At 49.7% G+C, this 16,582-nt stretch overlaps 1 long non-coding RNA gene across 2 annotated transcripts in view; it reads right to left on the bottom strand.

Annotated features, from left to right (window-relative positions):
- The window catches only part of LOC118544298 (uncharacterized), an 89,675-nt gene extending 80,670 nt beyond the window's left edge, over positions 1-9,005 (bottom strand). For both annotated transcript variants that reach the window (XR_004921513.2, XR_013450313.1), the window contains exons 1-2: positions 8,686-9,005; positions 6,341-6,431 (exon numbers count right to left, since the gene is read on the bottom strand). This is a non-coding gene — a long non-coding RNA (uncharacterized LOC118544298). The remainder of the gene's footprint in view (positions 1-6,340; positions 6,432-8,685) is intronic.
- Positions 9,006-16,582: the final 7,577 nt, after the last annotated feature.

Raw genomic sequence — 16,582 nt, 5'->3', positions numbered from 1 at the left:
AATGTTTCCATGAGCCTCGGTTGTAAACCTAATGTGCCGGACAAAGTCTTAATATGGGATTTCTGGGCTGGAGAATTTCTAATCCTGACAGATGTGCCCAAACTCCCTCTCGGAGCCTATGCATCCTGCTCACTCTCACAGCCGTTACCGAAGGTTGGAATTCTGCCCGTCTGATAGGTGTCAAGCAGGGCTTCACTGAGGTTTCAGTTCATATTTCTCTTATTGTAAGAGTAAGCATATTTTCCAATGTTTAGAAGCATTTTCATTTCCTGTGAAGGATTTCTATCCATTGACCATTTTTCAATTAAGTTGTTGGATTTTTTTCTTATTGATTTAAAGATTTATTCTATTTTGTTTTGGGGGGAGCGGCAGAGGGAGAGAGAGAATCTCAAGCAGACTCTCCACTGAGCGAGGAGCAGGAAGTGGGGCTCGATCCCATGACCCTGAGATCACGACTTGAGCTGAAATCAAGAATTGGTTGCTTAACCACTGAGCCACCCAGGTGTCCCCTTCTTACTGATTTATAGCAGCCCTTGGCCTGTGACATAGTTGCATATATTATGCACATGATGTTATTCTTATGTCATAGACATAAATACACCTTGTTCTTTTTCATGACTGTGTGATAATTCCATCTTAACGATGTACCATCATTTTATTCTCAGTTTATCGCTTGTCTTTTTACTTTAATCAGGATGTTTTCTGCCATACAGAAATATCTGGCTCTTATCTAGTAGAATAAATCAATTTTGCTGTTTATGTCCTCAGGGTTTTGTAACAAGAGCAAAAAAGTTACCCCCTCCAAGATTACAAATGGTTTTCTCATTTTCTTCTGATATTTTTATGGTTTCCATCTTCTTGCATTTAAATCTTCCCTCTACCTGGATCACTCTGGAATTTATTTTAGTGGCAGAAGGAACTGGGCACTTGATTTTATTTTTTCTGGATGGCTGGCTAGTTGTCCCAGCATGACATTAGGTAGTGAATAACCTTACAGGCTGAGTGTCACCTTCACCACATTCTCGATTCCCATGTGTGTGTGGCGGCCCTGCACTGTGAATGTCCACCTGACCACTTCTGGTCTTCTGACAAGCTGGGCAGACCAGCGAGAAGCTGCCCCGGCTCCCAGGCCTTCAGCCTCCCTCGCCCTTCTTCAAGGTGGGCCTCCATTCCCGGAAAGCCCCTTTTGAAGCACCACAGTGAGCCAACGTGTCTCGGTAAAGTGACGTTCCCAAGATGGGAAAGTCACCACCTGGAAGGGTGTCTGGCCCACAGCTTTGCACCCTGTGGTCAGGCACTGTACTCTGAAGGGAAACTGTCCCCTCGACACAGCCCCACCCCGCCCCCCCATCACAAGCACAACAGTCCCAGCGCCCAGGCCAGCTTCCAGCTGCCCCTGCAGGCCGAGGGAAGGCCGAGGCACCGGGAACGGAGGCGGGACAGGTGGGTCAGCACACTCCCTCCTGGCAGGCAGCCAATGCTGGAGTCAGCCCCAGCCTCCTGTCTCCTGGCCTTCCCATCCAAGCCTTCTCCAGCCTCCCCCGCAGGACTCCATCATTCACACTCAAGCAGTTATTCTGTGCCAGGACCTGCACCGGGTGCTGATGGCTCAGCGGACAGACGCAGCGCATGGGCTTGCGGAGGCCCGCGTTCCACAGACGGCAGGCACCATAGCCCCGTGCAGGGGCCAAGCTCGGTCAGCAGAAGCAACATGTGCACTGGCCGGCAGTAGGAGCCCCCAGAACCTGGGGAGGGAAGGCCCACCGCGGGAGGAGAAGGCCTTTGCAAGCCTGAGGCAGTTGGCAGCAGATGAGGCAGTACCCAAGGACGAAAGCCCAGGCTGCTCCCCACCGCAGGTTTACCATGAGCCCCAGACCTGGGAGGGCAGGGGTGCCGTCGGGGACCCGGCCAGGCTCTTGCCGGCTGGTGGGCTCAGGCTCCAGTTCTGACTTCACAGCTCCGAGGCTCTGTTTTCACATCTATAAAATGGGCGTAATGCTGTGACAGACCCTGACATTGGTGAGAAGTGTCCCCCTAGACCCACGTGAATCCTCAGACCAACAAACACTATTTCTTCAGTGGGTATAGACAGAGGGTGGTAAACTGGGCCCATCCACCAGCCGAGTCAACACACACATACACACACACACACACACACACACATGCTCAGCTGGAATATTTTCTAGGCATTTTACTAATTTAATCTTCACAGCAATGCTTCATGAAAGGTTTATTTCCATCACAGATTTCAACATGTCCTGTCCCTCTAGAATTTACCCACAGCACAAGATCCCAACGCACCCTGTCTCCTTCTGGGGGATGCTCCAGGATTTTGGGTAAAAAGTCAAATGGCACCTAGTAACCTGGAAAGGTGAGCCCCTCGCTCTGCTCCCAGGGGAGGTGACGGGCATATATCACGTCCTTGACACTTGCTGGCTCCCACGCCGTCATTGTTTTTCCTACAGAAGCGCCCGCCTTCTCATGATGCCGGGGTCCTTGCGCAGAGGGACCAGCCTGTTTGCTCAGCCAGGGGGACCCGGTGGGGGGGGGCGGGGCTGGTGCTGCCCCTCAGGTGCCCCGCCAATCCCTCTGTGGCCCTAGCAAAGGGTTCGAATTCAGAAGGGTGGGAAGTGGTCGATTCTTACTGAGCTGTTTTAAATTATTTCAGCTGCATGGAGGTATTTGAGAATCAGACCAAATAAACATTTGCATCTAAAAAAGGCAAAACAGGGTCATTTGAAATGGAGAAGAAAGCCTTTCCCATATCCGGAGGGTGTGGCCAGACTTTCCAGAGAAGCTGTGCTGGGCTTGCTTTGGTTTTGTGTGTTTGCCAAGGCACATAGCTCAGACCCTGCTTCGGGAGGGAAGTATTTTCTTTTAAATAAAATGTGAGCTGATCTAAGTTTCCTTCCCCTGATCTGCTCTACCATCACCCCCGGCCCCCTGCAGCTGTTGGGACAACATCTTTAAAAGGCGTGCTTTTCATGGGAAGGTGACCATGACCCACTTGATGTGAGCGACCAGTCAGGACCAAGGCAGGGAGGAAGGGTGGTGCTTCCCAAGTTCCCAAGACGGCCCACAGCATCCTCCACACCCAGTCCGATGCATCTCCCTCCTGCCCAGGACGCCTCCTAACACCCCCTCTTCACTTTGGGCCCAGTGCCCAGGAGACGCGGGTCCACTTTTCCTTAAGAGTCTGGATTGGAACAAAATGTGGGCATCACATTCTTTTCCTTCTTCCTAGCAATTATGCCCCCAGGGCTTAAATCCCATCCTGTAAATTAAACCCAAGGGGAGGGGCATCTGCTACAACACTCTGTGTGCTGTCCCTCCAGACCCCCGGAAGCATTTCCACCAATGCCAAGCTCCTGATGACAGCAGGGACAGGTCACCCGCCCGCCCCCCAGCCCCAATGCACAGGTGCTATCACACAGGTTGGTCTCCATGTCTAAGCAGTCCACCATCTGACCCTCGCAGCAATCTTGTCTTGGAGGAAGGTCTGTACAGTTGAAATAACTGTCTAGCCCCAAGATGGAGCTGCTCCTGCCTGGGGCACCTCATCATTAAACCCAACCGTGGACAACTGAAAATGCTCTGCGTGACCAGAAAGGCCATGTATCCAGTCAGCCAGTCCCCAAATGCCCAGCCAACTCTGGGCTCCAGAATTAAACTTCCCTGTTCTTTATTCTTTATCCTGTGAAAGCTTCCTGCCTTCTGCCCCATTTTGCGGTTCTCTGGACCCTTGGCAACAGAGATTGCTTGCTTCATGAAGTGGTTAATAAAGTTTGTATCCCCTAAATTATCTTTAATCATTTTTAGCAATATAAACCCCAGCCCCCTCCTTCCCCTTCTGCTCAGGCACAGAGCCCTTGCTCATTCATTCATTCAAACACTGGGTTTGAATGAATTGGGTTCAAGATGGCTGATGAACCACATCCAGGTACTTCTCCTCCCTCCCCAGATCCTCTGAAATACCAGAATAACTATAAAAACAAATACTTAGGAGCCCTGGAAAACTAGGAAAAGTGCCACTAGCAGATCAGAACATTGGAGAATTTCTGGAAGATAGAAAGTAGATGGGCTCAGATTAGCAGGGAAACCCACAGAGCAGAGGAGCCCACAATGCCAAGCAGATGGGAAACCCTAACCCCCAGCCTAACCCTAACCACCCCCACCCTCCAATCTAGAAATGGGAGAAGTGGTGGCATGGAGAAGACATCTTGGGATATTGATAAGGTGATTCCGTGAAGGGCTCCCCGAGCAGCTGGGACAATGCCCCATTTGCCCCCAGCATAAAGTCAGAGTGCAGCTTTAAAACTGATGGCAGATTGCTGCAGTGGGGGGCACCCCTGGAGAGAGAAGCAGGACCCTGCCCAGGTAATGGAGCCAAAGTGAGATACAGAGCACGCCCAGATCAGAGGCCCTGAAAGGTACTTTGCCCTTGTGCATCCCTGCCTGCTTCCATGACCCCAAGTGTCCAAGGGGGCCAGGGTTCCTGTGACCAGAGTGGACAGTCCCTTACAGAGGGGAGGTTTGCTTGTGTTCAAGATATCCTCCACACAGCACGAGTGACCAGTCAAGACCAGCAGTTCCCATATGTGCTGCACTCAGGAATCCTTTCCCCTCTTAAAAATGCTTGAGGGCCCCAGAGAGGCCTACTCTGTGGGAAAAACCTATTGATATTTACTGTAACAGAAGTTATAGAATGCAGAAAAATTTTAAATCTTTATTTATTTTTAAATGATAATAAAGCCAATACATGTTAACATGAATAACATAACATTTATGAAAATAGTTCTCTTTGTCTAAGAATAGCTTATTTAGTAAGATGAGTGACATGATTTTGTATTTTTTAAAATCTCATGCTCAGACTTGCTTCTGATTTCAATCTGTTATGGTATCACACGTTATCTAGACTCTGGAAAACGCTGCTGAACACTTATGAGAGAAAAAAAATGTCTTTGTATTCCTATTAAATAGTTTTTACTTTGTGGACCCCCTAAAGAGTCCCAGGAACCCCCTTTAAAAGCCATCATCCTGACACTCATTTGCAAATGAGGTCAGACAACCAAGAATCCCCATACATTTGAAGGAAACCAACAACTTGCCAAGGAAGAACCAGAAAGAACCCTGGAGAAAATAGGGTAACAGGAATCAGAAGAGGACATTAAAATAAGTATAACTAATGTCCTTGGAGAGGTTTGACAGGATATAAGAACCCGTTGGCAGGTGGGCACAGAGCAAACACACAGAAAAACACACTTTTCCAATATGCCCTTAATAACCAGGTAGGACATAGCATTTGCAATGGCAACAAAAATCATAAATAATCTAGGCACAGACCCAACTAAAATTTTGGAGGACCTGCATGAAGGAGATTTTTAAATTGTATAAAAGAACATAAGTTGAGACACATTGTTTTCTGTGGGAATCCTCAGTATTAAAAGGTGGCAGTTATATGAGCTGCTCAGCAAGCACCCCTCCACGTTATACTGGATTGAGTTGGATTTCTATCACAAGCGTCAAGAGTCATAACCAATATATTCTCTAGGAGGAACGCCACCCCCCCCCCAAAAAAAAGAGACAAGCGATTGACAACAAGAAAATATTGGCAACATGAATAACAGTCCAAAGGCTAAGGTAACTAATTTACAAAATTCTTGGGGCGTAATATGAAGAAGACAAAGAACCTTAAGGTGCAGGTGTGTGTGTGGGGGGGGGTGTGCACGCAGAGAGAAGGATTTTAAAGAATTGACTCATGATTGTGGAGGCTAGCAAGTCCAAAATCCTCAGGCAGGATGCCAGAGATCCCAGGGAAGAGCTGATGCTGCAGTCTGAGCCTGACGGCAGTCCCCACACAACACTTCTGGCTCAGAAGATGTCTTGCCTTTTTTTCTCTGAAGGCCTTCAATTGAATGGATGCAGCCCACCCACATTATCTTGGGTAATCTGCTTTCCTCAAAGACGACTGACTTAAATATTAATCTCCCCTAATAAAATATGGCAACATCTAGAATAATGCTTACCCAAATATCTGGGCTTTGTGGCCCAGCTAAATTGATATATAAAATTAATCATCTCAGTTTCTTTCTCAGATTGCGGTTCTGGGATGAGTACCTGCTCTGCTCCTCAGGGTCACTCGGGGCCCCAGGCTCCCCTCCTCAAGTTGTCACCCTCCCGCAAGGCCACTGCTCTGCCACAGCTGGACTGCTGCCACAGCCAGATTCCAGGCAGCTCAGGAGAGGACACAGCCACTCTTTGCAGGCCAAAATACAGAAGTGACTTCTATCCCAGATCTCCTCTTACTGGGTTGGTGGGAACATCATGAGGACACACCTACCTGCAAGACACCCTGGGAAATGTAGTCCAGCTCAGCAGCCTGGGAAATGTAGTCCAGCTCAGCACGTCCGCCCAGCTACAGCTCCATTATCCTAGGAGAGAATGGATTTTAAGAAGTGAGCAGTTTCCACGCCCACCTCCCCATCATAAGGAAATAGCAATTAAACCCATGAAACACTTCCTTTCCTTATTTTCTTTTTCCTATCAGATTGACAAAAATTTTAAAGTTTACAAATCGCCAGTTGTTTGTATCAATCAGGAGGTTTCTTACTCTACAGCAATAGCCCCTTTATTTTTATTTATTTATTTTTAAAGATATTATCTATTTATTTGACAGAGAGAGAGAGAGCACAAGCAGGGAGAGTGGAAGGCAGAGGGAGAGGGAGAGGGAGAAGCAGACTCCCCACTGAGCAGGGAGCCTGACACGGGGCTCGATCCCAGGACCCCAGGATCATGACCTAAGCTGAAGGCAGCCGCTTAATCGACTCAGCCCCCCAGGCGCCCCAGCAACAGCCCCTTTAAATGAAAATGGATTTAAGTTTGAAGAGCGCTCCTAGAATCTTAAGGATGCTAGAGGAACAGGCTGGGAAAATGAGCAGGGGTCAAGAGGTCTCTGCAGACCAATGGTAGTAGAAGCAGCTTTGTTCAGACGCCGGGGCCACCATGTGGCACTGATGCTGGACCAGGCCACAGCCAGACAATGCCACCAGCACCATCGTTGCACGCCCTCTTCTAGACCTGGCTCTGCATACCCAGCTCCCTGGAATTCTCTGCCCAAATGGCACCACTCCCACTTCCAGGGCCTGTGGGAGCCTCTTCCCCCGATCTGGGGGCCTACGCCCTGGCCTGAGGGGGACCAAGTGTTGGGGTTGGGGAGATTGAGTGCGGAGCCTGGCCGCCTCTGTTTCAGAGCATTTCACCAGTTATTTGTCAAAATCTCAAATGCATGGGGCCAGAGGTTCCTCTTCTCAGAATCTTCCATTTGTTGCAGAAAAGAACATAGTCTTAGTGGAAAAGCAACTCGTGGAACTGTATGCATAGAGACGCAGGAAAGTCTAGTTGTTAACTTGCAAGCTCTGGAGCCAGGCTCAAATCCTGACTCTGTCACTTAGTAGCTGTGTGATCCTGGGCCAGCTACTTAACCTCTGTGCCCCAGACTTCTCATCTTCAAAAAGCAAAGATGACAGCGATAAACCTCAGAGGTTCGCGGGGATGAAACAAAATAATATATGTAAAGTGCTGAGCCCAGTGGTTGGCATTTGGTGAACATGCATCATCCATTAGCATTTCTTATGATATCCTGACCTCGTATCTGTACAAAGCAAATTCCTATGCATCCATGCATGTTGGTGTGTGCCCAGAACTACACACACCTGCACACACTCACCATCATGAGTGGTTACCTGGGGGGGGGGGGGGTCCCATAGGGAGGAAAGGAGTCAACACGGATGTCCTCTTGTAATGGGTCCAGTTATGAATTCTTTTAGTTTTCTTTAGCAAGTAGTACCACACGTGGGCAGGTAAGTAATAGGTAGTGGGAATACAGACTAGTGAACAAGAACTAAGCGGGCAGAGCCGAGGTCCTGGGACTGGAGGACTGTCCTAGGTGGGAGGCACCCAAGGGTAGGAGAGGGGCCAGCTAGGGGTACCTCGCAGTGCAGGCCAGGCAGCTAGCATTCACCACTCTCCTTCCTTCCCCCTGCTTTTGTTGCATGAGGCTAGGGGCCAGAAGTCGTCCAAGTAGACACAATCATTTGGTGAACAGGGGTCTCATCTAAAGTTGCACAGCCTTGGGTGAGGTCCAGGGTCCACTAGCCTAGCTTAGTGTGAACAGCAGCCTAGGAGCTGTGGAGGCACAAGGGCTGTGCTGAAAGAAGACAGGGACCGGGCGTCAGGCACGAGGACACAAAGAAAGAGGGAGGGGGTGTTGGTGGAGCCTAAGTCCCCGACCCCTTAGGCCTGGGAGGCACATGTACGCTTCACCCATTTCAGCATTTCCTCCGGGGTTGGGCTGGGCCCAGGAAACAAGCAGAGCTGAGATCCTCCCTCTTTCCCCTCCTCCCCCTCCAAGTCCTCTTGTCCCCCACCCCCGCCGCCTCCCCCTTCTCCTCCCCCTTCCCACTCCTTCCCAGTTCCTCGTCACTCCTGCCCTCCCCACTCCCTATCCCCACTTCTTCCTTTCCTCCCCCTTATTTCTCCCCCGCACCCCGCCCCGCACTTCCCCTCTCTCCCCTCTCCCTCCGCCCTGCTCCCCGCCCCCCCCCGGCACCCCGCTCCCCTGCCCCGGAAGCCCGGTCCGCGGCCGGGGCAGAGCTGGGTGGGGCTGCGGCTCCGGGCGGCGCGCACCTGCCGGGTGGCGGCCGCGGGGGTCCCGGGCGGGGCGGGCAGGCGGGAGGGAGAGCGTCCGCGAGCGGGAGGCGTCCTGCGCGGGCCACGCCGGCCCTCCCTCTTGGCTGGGGGGCTCGGGCACCCCCCGGGGCAGCCGTGCCCCGCTTCCTGCCCCGAGTCCTCCGGGAAGGGGCTCCGGAGCCGGCCGGTGCGCGGGCTCCGTGCGCGCTGGGGCCGGCGGAGCGGGGACCGCCTTGCCCCGGAGGCCTGGTGCGCGTCGCCCACCAAGCCCGCACTTAAGACCCGGGTCCTGGGCGGCTCCCCGCTCCAGGACGCCGTCCCCGCCACCACTCCCTGCCCCCTAGTGTCAGCCACCTGCCTCCGCATCCTAGAGTCCCCGCCCTAGAGTCCGCCTTCTAACATTTCTCCGACACCGACCCAGGTCCCCTGATCCCGGACCACTGCCCGTCTGCCTAGGTGTGGGAGCCCTGGCTCTGCTCCAGGGGAGCCTCCGAGGGACTGATGCCAGGACGCCCCCTTTGCCTCTGTGCTCCTGTGGCAGTCCTCCTGCCAGTGGCCCTGCCCGGGGCTACCCTGCTGCCCACCCAACACCCTAGCAGTCCCGGTATGGCTGCCCCTGTGGGCTGCGCACAGGTCACTGTCCTGGTGCAAGGCCTGGCCAGGGAGCATGGAAGTGACAGGGCCTTCCAGGCATCCTCCCTGTGGTCTCCCGCCAGCAGTCTCCTCCACGGGGCAGACGGTGTCAGGGGGCCCGGGTTGTATCCTTGCACTGCCACGCCTTGTCCTGTACTCCCCATGAGCTACACAGGTGGGTGTCACACTCTACTGTCCCCTAACGCTGTGAACTCTCCTACTTTGGAGCTCCTGCTGGAGCAGCACCGGCTTCCTAAGAAGCCCTACCCTTTGGTCACCTGACCAGTGCTTCACCTTCTCCCAGCAGCTTTCTGAGTCCCTCACTGAAATGCTTACTCATCCCGAGTCCCATTGCAGGGTCTGACTCCTTCAGTGCCCATGCTGGGCCCTGGTGTGTCTGCTGCCTCTGGTAGGCCCGGCTCCCTGAGTGCTGGGGCTGAGGGGAGCTTCTCGTCTGGAACACGGGGCGTGCAGGGGCTCAGGGACGGCCACACGGCATGCCATGGCCTCTAGCTTTGAGATTTCACTGTGGGAAGCAGCATTAACTGCATCATGGCTCATGCATACCCGTGTGTATTCAGCAGTAGGCCACCCCCCTACCTGAGGCTGAATCCAGATCCGTGGGGCTCAGCTGACCGGCCAACGTCTGCTTCCCACCCCAGGCTTGTAGATGGACTGACATGTCCACGGTCAAGGACAATGGATGCCTGGAAGCCTCTTGCAGTGGCAGGTCGTGGTGGGGGTGGAGGTGGAGGAGAAGGGAGGGCTAGGAGAGGAAATTGGAAAAGCGGTATTTGCTAGCACTTGGGCAAGAAGGAACTCTGGCAAAGCGAGTTCAGGTCCTGTTCTCCCAGGCATCCAGGCCTCAGGTCAGCCAGAATTACAGATGAGGGGGCCATCCTTCCCCCGTCATAGTTCTCTCTGGGGCAGCTGGTGACAGGAGGGTCCCACCAGGCCACTCCAGGCAAGCCCTCAGCCCATCAGCACCCAGGTCAACCAAGCATGGGTGCTCCAGAGTGAAAAGAATCTTAAACCCACTGGGCCCAGGACTCCCAACCTCCTCACCATCCCACCCGCAGACCCCCTGTTTTGAAAACTCTTGCATATTAAATGAATGGCAATTAAATAGAGAAAATGGCTTGACTTCTGAGTGTGACCCCTCGGGAATTGAGAAGGGGTCTTGGAGGCCCCTCAGAGGAGAGAAAACTGGGGGCTCCCTCATTGCCCTCCAGGAGACTCCCATGTATTGGCACCTGCCGGGTTGCATTCCAACACCGTGTTTACCTACAAAGCAAGGGCTGCCAATTCCCGCCACTCTCGGGCCGCACGGAGCTCTACCAGCTGGCTCTGAGGTTCGGGGACTTCAGACAAATCTTCAAACACAAAGCCTTGTGGGTCTCTCAGTAAACTTAAGGTGCTCAAGGAAAACGAGGCAGACAGAGGCCCCGCTCATCTGGTTACGAGAATGATTTCAATTTAGTTTCACTTTGTTTTTGTTTGACTTTTGGGCCACAGGCCCTGTTATCACCTTTTAGAATCTTCCTTCCTCCCTGTAAGCGCCAGCTGAGGTTCAGAAATTCTCAGGGAAACCTACATTGGATAATAAGACCCGGAAGGGCCTTTTTCATGAAGAAATCCTTCTTTAATGTCTGTTTGTGGCTGGGCGCAGCCTGTGGCTTTTATGTAGGAACATCTGATTAAAAGATGCCCTGCGGATCCCGGGGCAGGAGACAAATAATTGCGGTGCTTAATTTTCCCACGTGATGATTAATGAAAGATATGTTCATTTCGTCTGTGTGGAAAAGAGGCAACGTTAATGGATTTGGACTTGAAAACTTTTCAGAGTTACTGTCCTGACACCGTGCGACACAGGGCTGGCTGTCCCTGCCGTGGTTACTCTAGGTGTTGGAAAACAGAACAAGCTTTTGGTGCCAAATAGCACAGTGGGGCGTGGAAGCAGGTATTCTCAGCCTCTCTGTTATGTAACCCAACACACATCCATGGCAGAACATATATTTCTTCCCCAAACATTAGATAAACAATGCACCCGGTGAATGAAGATCATTTGTCGTTAAAGCTCCCACCATTACTGATTAGGGTCTTAGAGCTGCCGCAAGGCTTTATCTCAAGTAAGAGAAGAAAATATTCCTACCTGTACTGTCTCTCCTATGGACCTTTTCCTGCCTCTGACCTTGTGGGGGGATCCAAAGGGCTTGGCCCAGGAGACAGGAGAATGTTTAGTAATGAATGTGGCTATGACTTGGCTGTGTTACATCGCAGAGCTCAGTGTCCCTCTCTAAGTCTCAATTGCTTTATATGTTAATAAGGAGAAGAATAATTTCCTTTCCTTCTTTCCTTCTTTCTCCTCCTTCTCCTTCCTTCCTTTCCCTTCCCTTCCTTCTTTTTCCTTCAATTTTTTTTATTATGGAAAATTTTATTCCAGATGTAAATGTAGAGAGAATAGGAAAATCAACCCTCAAATACTCCTCACCAGCTTCAACAATGATCACCTCTACCCACTCCACCACCTAAAGCCAATCCCTAAACATCAATAATTTCATCTGTAAATATTTAAGAATTATATTGCTTATCTATTGCTGCTGTCTAGTTGCTTGAAACAGCAATAATCTATTAGATTATGATTCTCTGGGTTGTCAATTTGGGCTGGGACCAGCCGAATGGTTCTTCTGTTGGTTTTGTCTGGCTCTCTCATGCAGATGCAGGTAGCCTGTCATTTGATTGGCGTTGGACAGTCTTGGATGGCCTCACGCCGATGCCTGGCCGTTGGCCAAAGTGCCTCAGTCATCTACATGGCCTCTCCAGCTGACTAGCTTGGGCTTGCCCTCATGGTGGCAGCATTCCGAGAGTTTCCAGTGGCAAGAGAGGACAAGCCCCAATGTGCAAGTACTTCTCAAGCCTCTGCTTGTCTCATGTTTGCTAATATCCTATTTTCCAAAACAAGTCATGTAGCCAAGCCTGCAATCAACTGGGGGAGGGGATAGAAATGCACAAGGACATAGAAACAGGAGGAGTAATTCACTAAGGGCCATTACTGCTGCTATCTACCACAAGAATATATCCCTAGAACAGAAGCCCCTTTTTTTACATAACCACAATCCTATTATCACAGCCTACAAAATCAACTACCCATCTTAATGTTGGCAATATCCACTCAGTCTCTTGAGTTCTCCAATGGTCATATAATTATTTCTGTTTTTGTTGTCGTTCCTTGTTTATAGTTGGTTTGTTTGAATCAGGATCCAAATAAGCTTACACTTTGCGTTTGGAAAAGTCTCTTAAGTCTCTTTAAGTCTATAGATTCTCTGTTCTCTCTCCTTCTCTTTAATGTTACTATACTTTATTGAAGAACTTGGGTTGCTTTTCCTTTTCCCAAAGAATTTCCCATATTCTGGATTATATTGTTTGCTTCCCGTGGTGCTGGTTAACATGTTCTTCTGTCTTCTGTACTTCCTATTAGATGCAGGTGTTAGGTCAAGAGACTCCATCAGACTCCAGTGAAAGTTGTTTGGCAATGTTTCAGAGGTGATGTGATGCATTTCCACCAGCACATACATAATGTCCGGTTGTATCTCTCCTAGTGATGTTCAGATTAATCAGGAGATTCAACATGTGTTTTCAACATGACCCACCAGATTCCATTCAATGATTGTAGTCAGCAGTAATCATGGCCTTCATCCATTATTTCCTAGGGATTGCAGTGTGAGATTTTCTGGAATACAGACGAAAACAATTCCATTCATGAGAGTTTTTATCCAGTTGTGTTGGCATACAGTATAAATTGAAGGTGTGTGGGTTAATGATTTGACTTACACATATCATGAAATGATTGACACAATATATTTAGTTGTCATCCATCACCTCATAGCAATACAAAAAAATAAAGAAAAAAATGTCTTTCTTGGGATAAGAACTCTTAGGATCTACTCTCTTCACAACTTTTATATACACCATTTAGCAGCATTAACTATGGTCATTGTGTTGTACGTTACATCCCTCATTCATGAGTTTTGAAATCATTTTAGTAGGGTGTAAGAAACCAAAATGTGACTCCCAAAGCACAGGAAACAAATGAAAAAATAGAAAAATTGGACTATATCAAACTTGAAAACTTTCATATATCAAAGGACACAATTAACAAGGTGAAAAAGTAACCCACAGAATGGGAAAAAAGTATTTGTAAATCACATGTCTGATAAAGGGATAACATCCAGAATGTATGAAGAACTCCTACAACTCAACAACAAAAAACCTGACTAAAAAATGGCCAGCAGACTTCAATAGACATTTCTTCAAAGAAGATCTACAAATGGCCCATAAGCATGTGAAAGGTGCTCAATATTACTAATCCTTAGGAAAGTGCAAATCAAAGCCTTGTGAGATGACACCTCGTACCCATTAAGATGGTTACTATCAACAAAACAGAATATAACAAGTGTTGGCAAGAATGTGGGGAAATTGGAAGCTTTATACAGTGTTGGTGGGAATGTAAAATGGTGCAGCTGCTGTAGAAAACAGAGTAAAAAGGTAAGTATTGTTTGTGTGTGACCATTGTTCACCTCGATGTGTGATATGTACTCTTTTACGCTGGGAAATATATTTATCATCAAAAAAGTTTTGCAAACCCTGGTTTGGTTAATCCCAAATGTAACTTTGGGCACCAAGATTTTGTAATTCTGTGTGCTGTTTAGAGAAACATGCCCTTGGCTTTAGGGGCAAGCCCACCTCATCCAATGGTGAAGTTCTCGGGCATCAGCAACTCATCTTCCTTGGCATTCGCCTGTCTCTAAGGCAAGACACAGTAGAAGCAGCAAGACCTAAAAAGCCCCACCCTCTGTTTGGCAGGTCCTTCCTGGTCAGTGGTTTTATGTAAGCATCTGGGTATATCTGCTTCTAGAAGTTCCCTCACCTCTGGTGGCTCATAAATACTGTTGGGGCTACCATCTAAGCATCCCCAGAGAGCCCTGGACAGCCAGAAGTGTTCACCCGCGGAAACCCCACTCAGAGCTCAGTTGGTGGCCACAATGCCCTACTGACTAATCCGAAGTGTTTTCAGGATTCTTCAGGGATAAACTGGCTGCACCAAGACATTATGGAGGCTTAGTCACTCCCACTAGTTCTCATGTGGAACCTGCAAAATTCTTATAACACTGAGGGATGCCTGTCCCCACACCATTGCCCTTCTGGGACCAGAACCATTGGGAGACCAGGGCCCCCAAGAAAGAGTTAAAAGGAGTTCAGCTGTTGTGCTTTCCTGTGATTGGTTCAGGGTGGGCATGTGACCCCAAGACCCAGAAGGGGAACGTTTCAGGGAAAGGTGTCCTTAGTAATGAGAAAAGTATACATTTCCTTCCCGTGAGGGTTCTGTGGAGTGTGGAGTGTTGAGTGTGCAGCCCCCAGGATCCATGGAGGAGAATTTGGGATGTGTTGAGGGGGCCCAGCAGATGATAGGGGAGACCCTGCCCCAGAGGGCATGGCTGAGTCCTGGCAATCATCTGCAGTTGCTCCCTCAAGTTTCTCATGAAGGGGTGTCCCTTCACCAACACCACCCATAGCCAGATGTTCTGAGGCTTACAGCCAGAGGGTCCTTCTCTTTGTTTGTAGAAGGACACAAGCAGAGACCATGTTGGAGGCCTCTGGAAGGACCCACACTGTTCCCACTTTGGGAACTCCAGGGGTGGGTGAGATTTGGTGTCTGTCAGACACAGGAAGGGAGGAAGGATGTCCCGTCCATTGCGGTGCCCATCACAGTGGGAATGAGAGAGGGTGGTGGTGCAAGCTGCTTATTTTGTAATTAGCGAAGGGGAAGAGTCTCTATAGAAACTAAGGGAGTTGTAAGAGTTCCAATCAACCCCTTGCTTTGGCCTGAGCACCCATACCCCATCATGATTTTATTGTCATTCATGCCGTCACCTGATCAGCTCCATTAAGGCTTGCTTCACTGACTTTCATTCTCTCGGGTGCTGTCATTTGTACAGTAATAAGACTCTGAAGTCCTTGCAAGTAAATTCAATTGGAATACACAATTTTCCTTACACAGTATAAGAATTATTCTCTAAAATATAACTCCACTGTCTAAGGTCTTAATGACCACTTAGCCAGGGTGTTCATAAGACTGGGAGAGGTGACTGTTCTTTCAATGCACAAAACACAACAAAAACTAGTAAGGCACATGAAGAAACTGGGAAACACGATCCAATCAAAGGAAAAAACAAATCTCCAGAAACCAACTCTAAAGAAACAGAGATCTATGAATTACTTGACAATTCAAAGTAATTTAAAGAAACTCAGCGCAGCACAGGATAACACAGACAACTAAAAAAAAAAAAAATCAAGAAAATAATGCATGAACAAAATGAGAATATCAGCAGAGAAACTATTAAAAGGAACCAAACAGAAATTCTGGCACTAGAGATGTCAACAGCAGACTTGATCAAGCAGAAGGAAGAATCAGCAAACTTGAAGACAGGTCATTTGAAATGATCAAGTCAGAGAAAAAAAAAAGTGAAAAAAGTGAACAAAACCTAAGGGACATATGGAACACCATCGAGTGGCCCAATATTCACATTATAGAAGTTCCAAGAGGAGATGAGGGAGAGAAAGGGATGGCTATCTGGGGGCAGTCCAGCCAGCGCTCAGCCCAGAACCTGTGCATGAGGGAGTGTGTGGGGTGTGGGGGTGGGGGAACAGCTGAGAGTAAGGGGAGCCCAGGCTGGAGCAGGGTGCAAGCCAGAGGAAATGAGGATGGGGCAGGAATGACATCATGGGGGCCTTGCTGCTAGTCAGGAGCCACCCCCACCCCACCCCAGTCCACCACACCCACTTCTCAGACCCTCACAGACATGGCATCCCTGGTGCTGAAGGAGCTGAGGCCTCAGGTGGCCAGGACAGCACCACCTGGGGTGAGCCCATCTGAGACGTGGCCCATACACTCAGGCGGCCTGGGCATGGTGACCCAACAGCCAGATCTGAGACCTGGGTTCTCGGCTGGGCTCTGAAACATTCCCGTTACAGGACACGGAGCAAGCCATCTAATCCCTTCAGATCCAGTTTGACTAATGTGTGAAGTCAGAAGGCCCAGCCCGCTGTTCCTGGGAACAGAAGCAGAGCCCCAGGCGAAAGCACGGCTGGGGGGTGGAGGGGCGGTGGCTCCCGGCCAAGGAGCAAGCCTCTTCTGTGCTGTGTAAATTAGATTTCCAGGCTCCCTTCTTCCCCAGCAAGCTCTGGATGAGCTCTTTCCAGC

Source organism: Halichoerus grypus, chromosome 8 (assembly GCF_964656455.1).
Source record: "Halichoerus grypus chromosome 8, mHalGry1.hap1.1, whole genome shotgun sequence".
In the NCBI taxonomy this organism is placed as follows: Eukaryota; Metazoa; Chordata; class Mammalia; order Carnivora; family Phocidae; genus Halichoerus; species Halichoerus grypus.
This window is presented reverse-complemented; position numbering and strand designations above follow the sequence as displayed.